This window comes from Actinia tenebrosa, unplaced genomic scaffold, assembly GCF_029948245.1.
Source record: "Actinia tenebrosa isolate PJP-AT-01 unplaced genomic scaffold, QUT_ActTen_1.0 PGA_scaffold2__45_contigs__length_23673736, whole genome shotgun sequence".
NCBI classification, from domain to species: Eukaryota; Metazoa; Cnidaria; class Anthozoa; order Actiniaria; family Actiniidae; genus Actinia; species Actinia tenebrosa.
The window spans coordinates 14,151,253-14,164,857 of NW_028292579.1; the positions used below are offsets into that span (position 1 = coordinate 14,151,253).

At 38.0% G+C, this 13,605-nt stretch overlaps 1 pseudogene; it reads right to left on the reverse strand.

Annotated features, from left to right (window-relative positions):
• Positions 1-6,576: 6,576 nt before the first annotated feature.
• On the reverse strand, positions 6,577-11,690 carry LOC148909321 (uncharacterized; annotated as a pseudogene).
• Positions 11,691-13,605: the final 1,915 nt, after the last annotated feature.

Below are 13,605 nucleotides of genomic sequence, written 5' to 3' on the forward strand. Positions count from 1 at the left end.
ACTCTGGTCTACCAAGATTTCATTGCCTTTTTCACCAGAGCTTTCATTTGTTGCCAATGTTGTATCACGGCCAATTTCAGTCTCAAACTCATCAGTCCTGTCATTCTCAAAAGCATCTTGTATATTCTCAAAAGCATCTTGTATATTCACAAGCTCATCTTGTATACAGCTCTTAGGTTGAGTGCGTAAGTAGAAGTAAGAAGATGAAGGATACAGGCCATTTGCTTTCAAATATTCATCTACTGTTCCATTTCCAGGTAATTGGAAAACGGGTCTTTCTGTTGTGTCACAAATGGCTACTGACATTTCGTCCAGGTTCCCAGCAAAACTGTTATATTCTTGTGGGAAAAAAAGGCTGGACGCTTTTTTTCCGAGACTTTGTAATGTCAGTGGCTCTGAATCGAGGTTAGCAATGAATCGATGGCCCCCACCATTCTTTTGACGAACAGGAACGAAAGCCTTTTTAAGAGCATCATAGTGAATCCACCTTACTTGAATCCTGTGTTCTTTAGCTGCACGTGGTTGTGATGGGTTCTTACCTCTTCCTGTAATCCTTTGAAGCAAGGTGCTGATACGATTTGCTGTACGTGAAGACCTCGCACTTTCAGCATCGCTACTTTGATTTTGATCTCTAGAACTACCAGACCCTGTTTATAGCCTTAGTTCCTCTTGTACAGCTTGTTTTATGATAGAATCCATGACGAAAATATAACAATACGATGCAAAACGATAACAATATGGCAGACCGAGAGAATGATCGAGAGTGGATTGGGCACTAAGAACGGTCTAAGAGAGCTGGGTTCTAGCTTGAAAATAATGAGGCTCCAAAAATTGTAACTGGACTGTGAAAAACAAAAACAAAAAACTACTAAACTGTGAAAACTATAACTGGACTGTGCAAAATAAGTGAAACTAGACCGTGGAAACTATAACTGGACTGTCCAACATGAAATGAATGTAGTGTTAAAACTATAACTGGACTGTGAAAACAATAACTGGAGTACTTAGTTTCTTCATCGATCTTTGTCTCATCTCGATAGCTTTTCCTCTGTCCTGTTCTTTTTTTTTTATCTCCTTTGTTTTCTGTTTCACACTCTTCAAATTTAGCAACTATCTCCTCTAGGATGTGGTCTTCTTCAGTCATTTCTGGTGATATACCAGTGTCTTTTTCTTCATCAGCTATTTTCTTCTTGTATGTTTTTGCCAGCAATTATATCTATCTCTCACCGACCTTTTTTGCTTGAGTTTCCCAGCAAATGCATTTAAACGCTCTGCGATTTCATCCCAAACTTGTCCCCTCTCTCTTGTTGATGGCTTAAACCGATATGGTTCAGATACAACAATTTCCTGTAAAAGTAATAAGTCATGTTCTGACTTCCACTCCATCTGAAAAAAAAAGTAATTTTAATTCCCTGAAAAACGAAACGAAAAAACTAATAAAGAATGCCAATGAAGTAATTTTAAATCAATAACTATTCGTTCCCAAATTGAAAATGTTATAGAAAAAATTTTTGAATTTTATTTTGCGGAAATCTAAAATTGTGATTTATTTTATGTACACAAAGATACAACATTTCAGTAACAAATATTTCAAAACAAATGTTTAAGGTAAATTTTTTTTCGTAAATACATATGACCTTTAGTAAATAAAGATACAAATTTTATGGGAATATAGTTAAAATAACCACGAATATTCAGGTAAATATACTCACAACGTCGGATTCAGTGCTTCAACGTTGTCGACCGCGACAGGACGGCAAGATTACGGCAGCGTGAACCGGAAATTGCGTCAAAATCAAAGGTCGCGCGTGTCACACATAACATTTTGCCGTCCTCAACACTCGTCCCGTCCTCTTGCGTAAGGTCTCTAATTAGTCAGTGACAAAGTTCTTTCAACCATAATGGCGGAAGTCGTGAACATCTTAAATAGCAGGCCACTCACGCGCAATAGCGATAGCCCAGACGATGATCTTCCTTTAACACCCAATCATCTTCTTCACCTACGACTAAGTCCCAGTCTGCTTCCAGGTACCTTTAAGAAGGATGATGTGTACGCCAACCGACAGTGTTGACAAGCACAATATCTAAGCAACGTATTCTGGGCGAGATGGACAAAAGAGTACTTACCCACACTGCTGGAACGAAGAAAATGGAATATTCCCAACAGAAATCTGAAAGTTGGAGACTTGGTACTCCTTGCAGATGAGAACTACTCGATAGTAAAATGGTCGCTAGCGCGTGTCGTTGAAGTTATCCCAAGCCGAGACGGATATGTACGGACAGTGAAAGTCAAGACAACTTCAACAGTAGCAACTTGTGCGAAAAGACGCCGACAAAGGGAAATAAAGACAAGTAGTGTTGTCCTGACAAGAACAGTAACCAAGTTATGTCCATTGGAGATGGAGGAATAAAAAGAATATTTGAACATTGATATAAGAATAACTGTTAAAGCGTTATCAACACTCGGTAGAGAGATTGTTAGTAGATGGACTCTGTGAAACTCCATTTAAGGGGCCGGTGTGGCTACCAAGTCATATCCGGATCCGGTGCACGTGATATAAAAGGTCACGTGACATCACGTTCGGGTCTAGTATAAGTGAATATTTGAACTCATGCGAGTCGAGTTTGCAGGACTCAATATTGTTGTTTATTCTCAGTATTTCTTCATATCCATACGGATGGATTCGTACAGTCTGAAAACCGACTACTATATCGTCTACTACAACTAAGATTACTTCTACTGCTGTAGCAGGATAAACCTTTGAGTGAATAAATAGTTGAGTTTAAGACTGTACAAGATTTATTTGGTACACCTAATGTGATTGGAGTCACACTTAGTAATTATTACAATTTTACATCCTAGGCTTAAATAACCAAGAAGGTACTTGATGATGTTGGAGAACTCTCTCAAGTCATGGAGATTGGTAACGACTTTATATCCCAAGCTGTAAGAGACGAATGTGAAAAAGCGGTCCCCAAATCAACACACGTCTTTTTATATAAAGGTCACTTGGATACTAATGAGCATGACTTTATCGGGTATAAAGGTCCATGCACGTGAGGTGTTTGGTGGTTCTAATTGGACCAAGGGCTTATGAATTATTCATAAGTGTTTTAAATGAAAAGTAAAACATTGGTTAGTACTTCTTAATACTGTCTTGAGATAAATATGTCATACTGTGTTTTGAGTATGCTACCCAGACACATATAATGCAAGGAAATCTGCATTAGAATTCATAAAAAGTCAAAATTAGTGATATCATACTAGTCTATTCTATTTACATTTTTAAGTATCTTTACTTCAGTCTTACTTATTAGAGACAATATTACTGTTTCAGTCTTATTTTGCAAATGTATAGAAGCTTTCATTGAGTTCTGAAGTTTCATTTTAACAACTTTTGTATACACCTATTTCAAAAAAACGCTGTCGGTCGGAGATCTGAAATCTAAGACCGAAATGAATTGTGGACTGTGAGCTTTTACAGGGTGTCAAGCAGTAGGGTATCCAAAATAAATAGGAAAATAGGACAATTATAGGAAAACAAGTTAATAAAAAGGAATAAAATAGGATATCCAAACAGTTTCACTGGCAAAGAAAGCTATCTTTTAGAGATTAAACGCACACCGCTTGCGCCATCATTTAAGCCTTGTAAGGCTATAAATTTCAGCTTGTTGAACGTGAGATCATTAAACAACAAAGCCGCCCTAGTCAATGATTATGTTGTGGAAAATAAGATTGATATTTTGACTCTGACTGAGACATGGCTTCTACCTGGAGTTTCTGATAGTATGATCATTAGTGAAGCAACTCCGAGAGGATATGAGTTCAGACATGTACCAAGAGGCAAGTATGCACGTGGTGGTGGCGTTGGCATCATAGTGAAAACAACATTAAAACCAAAATTGATGAAAGTGAAGGTGTTCAAATCATTTGAATACATGGATCTATCATTGAGAACTGTAAACAAAGTGCTACATGTCATCGTAGTCTACCGTCCTCCAACATCGAAGACTAACAAATTGACTTGTAATGACTTTTTCAGTGAATTTACAACCCTACTGGAACGTCTTACACCTGCTCAGGGTTGTACAGAGTTTTTAATAGCTGGTGACTTTAACTTTCACTTTGACGATAAAAATGACTTGAATGCCAAGAAGTTTCTTCAGATCCTGCACTCATTTGATCTTACTCAGCTGGGTTATCTGTTCACAGAGAGATGTATGCTAAGCAATCTGTATTGGTAAACAACCTTATATCTGATGCAAAGAAGCAATACTACTCTGATCTCATAACATCATGTGGATCTGATCAGCATCAATTATTCAAGATTGTTGATTCTCTCAATAAAGGAAACTCTGAGAAACAATTTCCAACTACCAGCTCAGCAGATACTCTTGCTAATAATTTTGCTGATTTCTTCCAATCCAAGATACATGTAATCAGACAAGGCCTTTCACAACTGAGTACCAAGGTGACTAATCCGTTACCGGATACGTTTCTAGCTCAAAGTAAGAACACTCTGGACGCCTTCACACCTGTGACATGTGAGGAACCTTCATCATTGATAAAGAGGACATCTACCAAGTCATGCAGACTAGACCCACTCCCATCAAATATACTTAAAGAATGTTTCCTGTTTGTACTTCCAGTTATAACAGAGATTGTGAATGTGTCATTAGAAAGTGCTACAGTACAAGATTGCCTGAAGTGTGCGTCTCTTCAGCCTCGTCTCAAAAAAACATCTTTGGACCCACGCGAGTATAATAACTTTCGCCCAGTTTCTAACCTCAAACTTGTCAGTAAAGCAATTGAAAAGGTGGTTGCAATTCAAACTAATCGACATGTATTGGACAATGACTTGGATGATCTTTACCAATCTGCCTATAAAGCACATCACAGTACAGAGACAGCATTGATTAAAGTGCATAATGATATCCTTAAAGCTATTGATAGTCAGAAATGTGTTATTCTTTTGCTATTAGATCTGTCAGCTGCATTCGACACCGTAGATCACCACATCTTGCTGGAACGTCTAAAAACAAGGTTTGGCATCGCTGGAAAAGCACTCAACTGGTTTAAATCCTACCTCTCTGATAGAACATTGACAATCAACGTCCCCAATGGTGAATCAACAGTACGACCTCTTCCCTTTTGGGTCCCACAAGGGAGTGTACTTGGACCTGTACTATTTTCTAAGTACATTTCGCCTCTAGGAGACCTCATTAGGCGTCATGATTTGGAGTATCATCTCTATGCTGATGACACTCAACCGTACATCACCTTTAAAGTCAACTGTGCAGAAGAAATGAATGTGGCAGGATCTAGGATAGAGACGTGTGTACGAGATGTCGATGCATGGATGACTTGGAACAACCTCAAGCTTAATACAGACAAAACAGAATTGTTACCATTGAATGCACGCCATCGTCCTCAACCACCTCTGAAATCGCTGTCAGTATGTGGTGATGTAATCCACACAGCAGCTGAAGTTCGTAACATTGGAGCACTGATGGATTCAACTTTGTGTGTGGACCAACATGTCACGAACATTTGCAAAACATGCTTCTATCACTTAAGGAACATTAGTAGAATAAGAAAATATCTTACTCGCAAGTCTGCAGAAACATTAGTCCATGCACTTATTACATCTAGGTTAGATTTTTGCAATTCTCTCTTATTTGGACTACCAGACTATGCTATTGAACGTTTACAGAAGGTTCAGAATTCAGCTGCTCGTATAGTAACCCTTACTCGCAAGTATGAACATATAAGACCTATTTTATACGATTTACATTGGCTACCAGTCGAACAGAGGATTAAATATAAGATATTACTATTAACATATAAAGCCCTTAATGGACAGGCTCCAGGATATATATCTGATCTAGTTAATATCTATAAACCTAGACGTACTCTTAGATCGTCATCAAGTAATAATTTAGTCATGACTAGTTATAATTTACGATCTTATGGATATAGAGCATTTTATTATGCTGCCCCTTATTTATGGAATTCTTTGCCTCATGATATCAAGACTGCTGGCTCAGTTTCCAGTTTTAATTAGTCCTTAATTAAGACTTACCTTTTTATGGAAGCATTTGCTTAAGTATAATTATATAGCCAATGTATATATATATATAATTTATAATTTATACTTGGATAAACTATTTTTGAATATACTTATAAGATAGATATTTATTTATTTATTTCAATACGTTAGTGATACGTAATTGTAAATTCTTATTCATTTATTTTTATAATTGTTAAGCACTATTGGGCTTTTTATGGAAATAGGGCTATATAAATAAATAAAGTTATTATTATCATTATTATTATTATTATTATTAAATGTATGGTTACATACGAGATTCAACAAGATGGCTTTTTTATTGATGGATATATATAATATTACAAGTGTACAAAGTACTTAGCTTCAACTAGTTCACAAACGTTATCTTCTGGATTTTCAAAACTAAACAAATGTAATACATTTCCAACAGGCAACTGAAAAAAAGAACCGTAAGGAAACTAGCTTCAAAATGCTAAAACTGCACACATTTTCTCATCCTATCAGTTCATGTCTTCTTCTTTTTGGAGGCTGGAGCAGTGGTACTCTCCGGTAATACTTTTTCAAGTAACCTCTTATTCTTTGTGCTGACTCTTTTCTGTTTCTCCCTTACAGCAGTTAGTTTTTTCTTTGCTTTCTCTTGATTTGATTTAGCAGTTTCAATCATAAGGCATCAAACTTTTCCTCCTTGTGAGTCAACTTTAGAACTGGAAGAAATTGCCTTCTGTAGCTTTCCTGTGCCATCTGCCAACAAGTCATCTGCAATTTTCATTTCACTCATTGCTTCTTGCTCCTCTTTATTCAACATCTCTTCGTTTTGTCTCAGTGACTTAGTCTCCAAACTCAGCTGTTCCTGTTCTCTCTTTCTTCTCTCTTCCTCTTGGGCTTTCTTTACTTTTTCAGCTTCTCTTTTCCTTTCTTCAGCTTGTTCTTCTTCCAGCCTCTGCCTGTAATTCATATGAGCAGATCTTACAGAACATTTTAAAGCCTCAGACATGGGAATTTTCTCTGGTCTTAGGTGCACAGGATCATGGAATTTCATAGCATCTTTAACAGCTCTAAAGCCTATGATGGTCGTTTCTCCTAGATGTGAGTGTTCTTTAGTCACGATGCGTCCATTTACAAAGAGACTCCTTTCAGACTCAGCATTCATTTGTGCAAGTATGAGACCACTTTTGGAAGAACGGAAAATCTGGGAGTACCATCAACAGATTTGAGAGAGAAAACAGTTCTCCAGAAGTGGTCAACACGTTGATCTGTTTCTAGAAGTGCAACATCTTCATCCACAGAGTAGACATGCCACTCATCCTGAACAAGACCGCACGATTATGCAACTCCCTTGTGAGTATTGCAGTTGCCTTTGTACCACTTTGCACTGTTCTCTTAATGGGGTTTAGGCATCTAAGTGCTTTCAATACGCCATTTTGGAGAGGGAGATGTGACTCTAGGTAGGTAACAGAACTTCTGTAGAACGCACGGATACTGAGAAAAACAGCCTTCTGTTGTCCTGACTTCATCTGTGATAAACCCTTCCTGGTTTCATTTCCAATTGCAATCTCAGAATCTGGCAACTGGTTATTTGCACTGCAATCAATCTTTGCCAGGTCACTTCTAAATTTCTTTACATACGCTTCTTTCTGAAGACATCTACTCTAAGCTTCCGCAGCACTTCACACATTTTGTCATACAATATATGCAATTGTGGAGAGCTCTTCTGGAACATGCAGAGGAATTCCTCAAATACATGTGAAACATAATAAATTCCAGCTGCACTTTCGTCTTCTTCCTCTCTTCATTGCTCAACATGGCTGCAACTCTTTTGTAGCATGAGCTTTTCGGAGCTGTTTTCGTATCTTTGCCCAGGTCTTGTACAAAACTACAGATACATTCCCATTGCTCTAAAATACTTTGCACAGCAGGACCTAAAGTAAGCCACCTGACTTCTGTGTGTTGCTGGAAATTGTGCATCGCTATCCCCATTTCACTTTGCCTCCAATCCGTATGTGGAACAATTCCCGCAGAAAAAGTTTATTTCATCTGAATCCACATCAGTCAGCTCCACAGATGAAATTTCTGGGCCATACAATGTATAACCTGATCCCTGTATGTCGAGAAGCATAAGTTTTTCTTTTGTTGATTCACAGCTGAAATGCACCAAGAACTGTGCTTTAGCATAGAGTTCCTTGCTTGATTCCTCTGGAGGCTCTAGGTATGAACCATCATTGTTGATAAGTTTTACAAATGTCCCTGAACCAAACTCTTCTTGTAAACTGTGTAGAAGCACTTGTTATACTTAAATTATTTCCCGAAGGCTGCAGGGGCTTTCGACTCAAATAATTTGGCCAGATGACGGGAAACTTCATGCATCTGTACCTGTTTGCGATAGTGATTCTCTATGGATGCCTTTGCGGTATCTTCAATTATCTCTTTTGCCTTCGCATTGTACGTTTTTACAACCCACTTCTTGCCATTCTGACGGAATGCATCTCGAAATCCCCCAGATGAGAATTTTTCCAGGTCAATAGCTACTTTTTCCTCTGTGCCTCCTAACCATTTTTGTGATATATCAAAACTCTCAAGAATTAGTGTCAATTAGTGTTTGGGGCTTAGGCTTGATTAACTTCCAAGCTTTTAGCAATGCTTCGATTGACAAAGAAGCTGAGAAAGTGCTTTTTGGTTCATCTTTAGATGGCTTTTTATTGGCTGTCACCTTAACAATGGTTCCACTTAGTCTTGGAAGTGACAGGTTTTCATTATATTTGGATTCAGGTGATTCTGGATCTGCATCAGGCTGTTCTTCTTGTAATACAAATCTGACTAGATACACCTGTAGTATGAAGAAATGAATTAAGTGGACATTCTGGTAAAATGGGTTGATTTTGTAGGCCAAAAAAGAGAGGAGGAGAAGAAGGAATAGGTTTTATATAAAAAATTACTCGGTGCACATCATAGGTCAATATTATAGCATAAGGTTTAAATACCTTGCTAACATGAGTAGTTATCACATAATTTAAGACAAAATGATTGCCATGACTACAAAGAGCATGTTCAGCGTAATTTAAATTGCTGCGTCCTTATTAGACTTTAAGTGCCTTCAAACAAGCATTAGATACTCTGTGCCAAGGAAATTAAACCAAATTGTAGTCAACAGAAGTGCTTGGTGTTTCTTAATAAATATAGAGGAATTTTAATTGACAAAAAACTCTTAGATTTCTAGAATTATTGGGAAAAGTTTGAATGCCGGAGGGGTGAGAGGGGGGACTCTCTTATGAAAGGGGATAGGGATGCTCATCGAAAATTTTGAAAATGCCCCTAAAGGGTCCAACTGTGTTATAAATTGATGGGCGTGACAGCGATGAAATTTTACCCCTTTTCTGTTTAGATCCCCTTCCTCTGTATGTGGGGCATTATTTGGGGATGGGCAAGGGGATGGGGATGGGTAAGGCTTGTCTTCAGTTTCTCTCTTTGTATATTTATGAAATGTATTTATCCCCTTCTACATAGCTGCACGCATCGCGTGGATACATTTGTTCGTGACCTGTTGAGTGGTGCATAAGGGACCACAAAACTCATCTGGAGTGCATTGATATCGTTTCACACACTAAGCAGGAGCAAAACATTTCAACCCCTATAAGCGATGATAAGAATCCCCGCCAGTTAGATATTGGAGTACCCCCCCTGGGGGCCGGCCATTTAGTAATTTGAAGACCATGGCTGGCTTCAGGCCATATAGACACTACACCGAATTCAAATCACGTACGTTATTAAACTTAACGTAAGTTCAAAACTGGCTATGACAATTTTTAGGAGGGGAAAAAATTAAAGATTAAAATTCAACTAAGAATTATTTTTATACAAAATTTATTTCAGGCTAATTTAAAAATGACTGATAAAAGCTCATTATTAAGTCTGAAATTATAAATGCTCATCTTGTCTTTCCTGTGCGGCATTTGAGAGATGTTGTTACACGATGGTCCTTTACTTGAAACCAAAATATCACATTGAGGAGTTGGTAGATTAAAATGCTGTGCCCATGCCTTCTTGAGATTTGCCAAGGACAGGTCTTGGAAATTCGACAAATTCTCTGGGTGGAATAGGCTTGTACGTCTGCTTGTTGTCAGCCTCAGAAGCTAATCTCTGAACGATGATCTCATGCGGCGCAGACCCTTTCTTGCTATTCTTTCGGTCGTTCCAGTTTCTTTTATTGCCCTGTAACAACGAATTAACATAAATTACCAAAAAAGGTAAATCAGACCCAGGCCTGCGAGTAGTATATTCAGCACCGTTCGAGCCCGGTCTTTGCGCCTGAAATGCGCCTGAAATGCGCCTGAACCGTTCGCGCTCCTGATTGGTCCATTTGATAAGTCGGAAATGGCGTCAGGATTGCGCCTGAACTCATTTGCATTGCTGCCTGAACTATACTCGGTTCTGATTGGTCAATTCGGACAGAGGGAAGTGACGTCAAAATTTCATGTGCATTGCGCCTGAACCATACTCGGTTCTAATTTGTCAATTCGGACTGCAAGAAATGACGTCAAAGCTCATCTGCATTGCGCCTGAACCATACTCGGTTTTGATTGGTCCAAGTGATATTAGGAAGTGACGTCAACTCTGTATCATTTTCATAGATTATCGAAATGGCGGGAACGGATTGTCAAAAAATTATCATACTGATAAGTTTTGTGTATAAAGGCGCGAAAAAGTATTACGAAATCGTGACTCAGCAGAGACTATATAAATAGGTTGCGCTGAATGTTTGTTCAGGTCCTTTGTGTGAATATAAATGTCAAGCCTAAAGGCAGTGGAGCAGCGACGGATCAACCTATTTCGACTTCAAAAGGGAGAAAGATGGGGTGGCACGAATACGAAAATGTATACATTTTTGGGACAAAACATGAAATGAACATGCAAAATGCAGTGGACCGAGAAATTTAAGTCAAAATCTTATCAGTTGACGGGTGTAGTTAAACAAAGAGATACGACTACATTATAATAGTTCTTTGTCTAGTTTATTTATTTTATAGGTAGAAAAGTACTACAGTCTGTATATTGACAACTAATAAAATGAGTTACACGAGCGTATGTTTTTAAATAAATTGTCCTGCTTTTACAGTGTATTCAAACCTAGATCGCTTAACTTTATACACAGCACCGTCTTCTACTAACAAAAATTTTCGTTTCTGTCCTTTATGTTCTACGGATTGGATACCAGAATCGGTAGCATATACGAATTATTTACGAATTACAAGGTCAACCACTTCTTTGCGATTATATCTTTCTTGTCTGTTAAGCGTTGCTCTTTTTTCGTAGGCAGTGGTGTTTTTCGCTTTTGTACTACAGATTTTCCAAGTGGTACTCTAAGGAAATTATTAAATTTTGTTTCCATATCCTTTTGTCGCTTAATAAGTCTTTCTTAAGTTTTCTCTATACATATTTCTTTGTTATCTGCTCTATAGTTTCTTCATCCTCTAAAGGCGCACATATTCCGATTTTACTCCATTTTAACCATTTGGCACGTTCGTCGGTATCCATACGGTGAACTTGATCGAGATGATTTGCTAGTCGAGCAAGATTGGTGCTTCCACATCCAAAGATAGGACAGTTTATTCGCGTTCGACCCATATTTACTTGACCAGTGACTGACGGAAAATGAAAGCTTTATATTGTGCTGTATGTATTTATTAGGCCCGAAGTGGCATTTTGTGGCCCCATAAGGCCCGATGGCCCGTTTAGTTGTAGATCCTTTTCTCTATTCAAGCATGTCCAAACAAGTAAGACTATTACCGATCAAAACGACATCGCAATACCAAGTTCTGTGAAGAATCTCAAGCCTCTCGACTGATAAATTCACCCTTCTTTAGACAGATAGACAGCATAGATGAAAATACATACGAAGTGCAGTCATGTAAGAAAAACATTAAGTTAAATCTACCTCTTCAGATCGGATTCTTTGTGTAGCAATATGCAAAATTGCGTATGCTTCAGTTTTACTTTGATTTCATTGACAAATATGTAGACAAATGATTTCCAATATTGTGAAATGGATGCGGACTCGGCCTATATCGCTATCTCAGGTAACAGTATAGAGGAATTAGTGAGGCCCGAGTTGAAAGAGGATTATAATCAAGATATATGCAACTGGTTTCCGAGAACCGACAGTGCAGCAAACGCAGCATACGATAAGCGAACTCCGGGTCTATTAAAGAGGAGTGGTGAGGGGAGGGAATCATAGGTCTTTGTTCGAAAACCTACTACTTCTTTGGTTCGAACGATAAATACAGTTGTAAGGGTGTTTCAAAGAGATGTAGTGAAGTAAACAAAGACAAATACCTTAGTGTCTTGCAAACTAAACAAAGTAGTAGTGGTGTAAACAGAGGTTTCAGAGTTGTGAATAGCATTGTTTACACATATAATCAAATCAGAAATGGATTTTCATACTTTTACCCCAAGCGAAAAGTGTTAGAAGATGGTACAACAACAATCCCCTTAGATATTTAATTAACCTGAATTTAATGAATGTGTACATAGTATATGATGATTGTTTGATAGGTTTTGACAGTATTTATTTTAATTAAATAAAGACTCTTCACAACAGGAAACACAGATATGCTTTTGTCCCTTTTATCCCTTTTGTCCCTCGAAATTTCGATAAAAGTTCAAATTTTTTAGATATGAAACTCATTTTCTTCAAGTCTTTTAAATAAAAACATGAGTCATCGCGTTTGCAAAGATTGCCTAGTACCAAATTTTGGGTCAAAATATCTAGTGGATCATCTAGCCCAAGTTCACGATTTGTCAACGGAACAGAGAAAACCTTATTTACAAGAAGCGAAACTTCAACAGTTTAAAGTTGTTCGAAAATATACCAGAAGAAATTGCGATTGGCTTATTCCATAGGAGAAAAAGTTATATAAATCAGTCGACAAATGATTTTTGGTCCATTTACTGTTGAAATGGACACGAGACTAAAGCACCCTTTTGGAGCCATTGTCGCTGGACCCACCTGTTGTGGAAAATCCCAGTTCGTTAAGCGACTCTTAGAAAATGCTGATGTTCGATGGGGTTCCTCAGAATATTATATGGTGTTATGGCATGCACCAGCCTGCATATGAAGAAATGATGGTTACCGTACCAAACATTTCATTTGTGGAAGGACTGCCTCATGATTTGGAAGAGAACATTGACCCATCTGTCCGAAATCTCGTAATAATTGACGATTTGATGAATGAAGTGAGCAATGACAAACGACTAACCAATATTTTTATCAAAGGATGTCACCACAAGAACCTCTCGTGCATTTTTATTTTGCAAAATATTTTCCATCAAGGTAAAGAACTAAGGAATATCAGTCTCAACGCTCATTACATGGTTCTCTTCAAGTCTCCAAGAGACAGCAGTCAAATCAACCACTTGGCAAAGCAAATGTTTCCTGGTCATGTCAAGTATATGCAAGAAGCCTTTAACGACGCTACGACAAGGCCACACGGTTACCTACTATGTGACCTCAAACCAGAGACTCAAAAGGGAGAAAAAGGGG